The sequence below is a fragment of the Dreissena polymorpha genome, chromosome 12, assembly GCF_020536995.1.
Source record: "Dreissena polymorpha isolate Duluth1 chromosome 12, UMN_Dpol_1.0, whole genome shotgun sequence".
Taxonomy (NCBI): Eukaryota; Metazoa; Mollusca; class Bivalvia; order Myida; family Dreissenidae; genus Dreissena; species Dreissena polymorpha.
In genome coordinates this window covers 44292296-44297269 of record NC_068366.1, presented here as the reverse complement: position 1 = coordinate 44297269, position 4974 = coordinate 44292296, and the positions used below count along the sequence as shown (strand labels likewise).

The window sequence follows — 4974 nt, the reverse complement described above, 5'->3', positions numbered from 1 at the left end:
ACATTTTCCCCTGTTTGCGTTGTTCGGCTTATCATGTCCCTTCCATTTCGGCTTGAATCTGGTTCTTGTAGACCGTTTTGCTCCCCTGGTACTGGCGACAGCATGGATACCACTTTTGTCCATCGACTTCACCTGGCTTTTCGTCAACTCATATGTCCTGGCGATGTCCAGAAATTTTTGAAGTGTTAGATCATTTCCATCACTGCTCATTCTTTCGCGGAGTTTTGGGAACGGATTCCAAATATAATATGGTCGCGTATCATTTCATCTATTATTCCAGCAGGGTAATCACAGTCCTTTATTAATAATCGCAAATCTGTAGTAAATTGTTCGAATGTTTCTCCATCCTTTTGCATTCTTGTCTTGAAAACATATATGGAGTAAATTTTGTTCGATTTTGGTTTGCAATATTGTTCAAATTGTTCAAAATGATGTTTCAAGTCTTTCTGCTGGTCATTTGTCAGTGTCCATGTACTGTTAATTGAACGACCCTTTTCGCCGACCCACAACATTCAATAATTACATTTGGTTTCTTCGTACTTTTCCTTTTAATGGACCTTTGAACATGAAATCACAGTGCGATCTGAACGATTTAAATGCTTGGTGTAAGTCCGGATTGCCCCAGTCCATCTTGGGTGTTTGGCCTATATCGTCTCCGCTATCCATCTTTTTAAAATGAGCAGAATGTCACAATTAGCACAAATCAATAAAATTCTGGAACTTTATGATTGTATTAAAATCAAAATTCCATTGGTTTTATCCGAAGTTTTTTTTTAACTTCTGACACCATGTTGTAGTCTAGCCGGTGTTATTAATATAACGTAAGGCGTATGTGGTTACATGTGTATTCATTCATACCCAAGCTACAAGTGTACAACAAACTATTAAGCATAGTCATATAAACACAAGATGAACAGTAGAGACAACTCTTATGGGATCTAGTATTTAGTTTAACACAGTAATGTCCCTTTAACATATTTCTTGACAATATGTAACACTATATACCTATATAAAGCCTATCTATCTATACATACTTTCTAACTCACCTTTCGGGTATTATTTACAGGTGATATTATTGCCTATTAAACACTTGTCCAGACTTGATAAGCCAATAATGATTATCCACCTCTGGACATTGACGAGAAACGTATAGAAATTTTCAGAGGTGGTGCTCTTGATATTACTATACATGTATTTTCTACATGTAACCATTTCTTTAAACTGGATGGCGTACGGTACACATAAAATAGTAACAACAAGAGATTGCCAAGCAATATGGTCCCCTACCGGCGAAACCCCACCATTGTCAGTAAAAAAATTAATATTTTTTTTAATTTGTTGTCATAGCAACATGATTTTTTGACGTAGGAACAAAAGAAAATGACGTGAATAATTTCCATATTGCCATCTATGCCTGTTTCAAGTTTCATGAAAAAATATGAAGAACTTTTAAAGTTATCGCAGGATCCAGAAAAGTGTGACGGACTGACAGACCAGAGGCGTATCCAGAAATTTTTCCGAGGGGGGGGGGCTCAGCTGCCTGGGGAGGGTGCGGGAGGGTGTCCCCTGCCGTCGTCGAATTTTTTTTTAAATGGCACCTTGAAATGATGCAATTTCCTGCTATCTAATCAGCATTTTGCATGATAAAAGTGTATTTAAAACAAACAAGAACTTGAGTTCAGACATCAATTAAGTGTAACCGACACACATACAGACAGACACACAGGGGTAAATCAAATGTCTCTTAATCCACAAAAGAGGGTGTCGTAATTGCCGGAGAGCTGAAAATAGATAAAGTAATCGAAGATAATTAATGACTTCAAAGTTTTCAATAATTTTTCTTACCATGAAATTATAAAGTACAATTTGAACACAATCAAATTTTTTGGAAAGTACCTGATAGCAGCAACAGACTCATATTCAGTTGGTTCATTAGTTTTTTGTGTCTTGTTCCAAATGGATTCAAATGTTGCTTGTTGGCGTTTCATTTTGAAAATGATTTAGTTTCATACTAGCAAAGTAATTCATTTTGAAGTTCTTTTTTATTTCAACAAGAGATGTGTTTGTCATAAACACAATGCCCCCTACTGCGTGGCTTTGAATTATTTTTTTTTTATTATATCCCTTTAGAAATATTACTTCCCTTGTGAAAATGATCTGCACGTGCCAAATGGTATAAAATAGAAAATATCTCCCTTTAAGGCTTGTTACTTCCCTTGGATTTTGATTTTTTAACCTTTGACCTTGAAGGATGACCTTGACCTTTCACAACTCAAAATGTGCAGCTCTATGAGATACACATGCACGCCAAATATCAAGTCGCTATCTTCAATATTGAAAAAGTTATGGCCAATGTTAAAGTTTTCGGATGGAAGCACAGAATGACAGACAGACGGACTGAATGTTCAACTGCTTTATGCCACCCTATCGGGGGCATAAAACTATAAATGAACATCAAAGCAATCAGCTCATTTGGTAAAAAAACAAAAACAAATTAATTGCCATTAATTGGGTGTGCTGTTGAATTTTACTGGCAATAACTTGTTACTCAAAAGGATTATCACTCTCAAGAGATAATATCAATTAAATTCATCAAAGAAACTTACCGAAATATTAATGATGATTGTCCATTGCATTCATCTTAACTATTTAATTGCTACAAATTGAAATATTGTTTTTCACAAGTCCCATGCGGCAGCCATTTAAATTCATTGAACAAATCTTACCGAAAATTTGATGATGATTGTCCATTGCGTTCGTCTAAACTCTTTAATCGCTACAAATTGAATTATTGTTTTCACAAGTCTCATGTAAACATGTACCTATAGCTAAATGTATCATTAGTTGAATGTATCTCCTTCAGCCAATCAAATAGCACAGTTTATCACTAACAGTCAATGAAGCGTGCAGTTTAGCTGGCGAAGGTTAGATCGTATGGACACATGCCTGGGGGCTAATCACACAAATCGACAGCTGTTTATGGCTTAATTTAATGGGCATATGACAGGAAATATACAAGTGGATTGAAACTGCAAGGGGCTCAATTTTTTTTTATGGTATCTAGCGAGCCAGCTCGGGGCGCTTTAGCCCCCTAGCACCCCACCTAAATACGCCTCTGCAGACAGACATACGGAGTGCAAACCATAAGTCCAATCCGGTTTCATCGGTAGGGGACAATTAAGACTAGTCAGCAAAATACAACATAGTATATAGTCATACGACACACAAAAAATAGTAACAAGTAAGACTAGTCAGCAAAATACAACATAGTAGTCATACGATACACAAAAAATAGTAACAAGTAAGACTAGTCGGCAAAATACAATATAGTAGTCATATGATACACACAAAATTGTAACAAGTAAGACTAGTCAGCAAAATACAACAATGAAGTCATTCGATACACAATAAATAGTGACAAGTAAGACTAGGCAGCAAAATTCAACATTGTAGTCATACGATACACAAAAAATAGTAACAAGTAAGACTTGTCAGCAAAATACAACAATGAAGTCATAGGATACACAAAAAGTAGTAACAAGTAAGAATAGTCAGCATAAACAACATAGAAGTCATACGATACACAAAAAATAGTAACAAGACTAGTCAGCAAAATACAACATAGTATTCATACAATACACACAAAATTGTAACAATTTAATCCAGCAAATTTCTATCCATCAACAAAAAAACAACAACATAGTATTGGTACTTTTAACCATTCCCCAGTCCAAGTCTGGCCTCAATTATTTGTAATTGTTGTTGGTATTGTTAAGGGCCTACCATTTAACCAGTTCCTTAAATAAATGAAAGAAAAATTTCCTTTAAACAAAGTTTTATTTTAACATTCTATTTAACCAAACTGGAACAATTAAAGTATTTGTTAATAACACTACTAACTTAACTGAAAATGTAAAACAATATACTTATGAATTACTCGATCCAACATTTTTATTCTAACGGTGTAAAACATATTTATATATACCAAAACTAACAAATGTAAAACAAATTATGTCTATATAATTCTACTGGTACAGCAACTAAAAAAATAACATTTTTAAACAAACTGTTTAATGACAAATCGACTGAGTTTCCTTAAAAAAAAGACAAATTAAAATGATTATAACACGAATATGTTGAAAAGTAACACATACACAATTTAAGCTATTTATGTAATAAAGGCTAAAAATAATAATAATAACAAAAACACTGCTTCCATCATTATGCATAAAGGTTGTGTAAAATAAGTAATTACAAGTTCAAAGAGACCTTTACATAATAAATGATTCCAATAGAAGACTCAATTCACAGTTTAAACAAACGAGTTATAATAAATTGCGACGCTTCATCACGTTTCTTGTCCACCCTTGCGTTTCTGCCACCGTCATGATCAGAGGCTGTTTGAAACCATTCTCTGCACTCAATTTCAACTTCTGCAGCATTTCAAGGAACCCATGACAGCTTCTGAAAATGGTTATGCAATGTAGGCTCATATTATTAGGATATGCATTCTATGTTCAAACAGGGTTGAAAGAATTAACGATACTGGGCAGTTTAACCAATGACATTTCTTAACACTTTTTACATTACAATGAAGACTATTTTTAAAAAAAGGAAACAAGCCGGATGTAATTTTGTATATATAAATATTTTGAACGGTGACAAAGTCTTTTTACACATACTATGACAACTTACTGTGCACAGCAACAGACAATCGAAGTTCTCCAACCGCTGCCTTTCGTTTCTTTCCATGCCTGTTATTCTGCCTGGCGACAGAGGGGTATATGAGAACAAGGAACGACAACTCTGCATGGAGATTGCCCTTAGCAGCGCCGTTTCGCTACCATTTTTGTCCGAAAAACTAAGGGGAAAGTTTCTTAGAACTACGTACGTTAAACAATCACACGTAAGTGCAAAACGTAAATTTAGTAGCTTTTCTATAAAATTTGTAAAGTTACGTATAACTTATGATTG

At 34.6% G+C, this 4974-nt stretch overlaps 1 long non-coding RNA gene across 1 annotated transcript; it reads right to left on the bottom strand.

Moving 5' to 3' along the window:
- Positions 1 to 831: 831 nt before the first annotated feature.
- Positions 832 to 4774, bottom strand: LOC127853657 (uncharacterized). The gene is made up of 2 exons (XR_008036710.1): positions 4696 to 4774; positions 832 to 4464 (listed from the first exon to the last, which is right to left on the bottom strand). It is a non-coding gene; the product is annotated as an uncharacterized LOC127853657 (long non-coding RNA).
- Between the last annotated feature and the right edge of the window lie 200 nt (positions 4775 to 4974).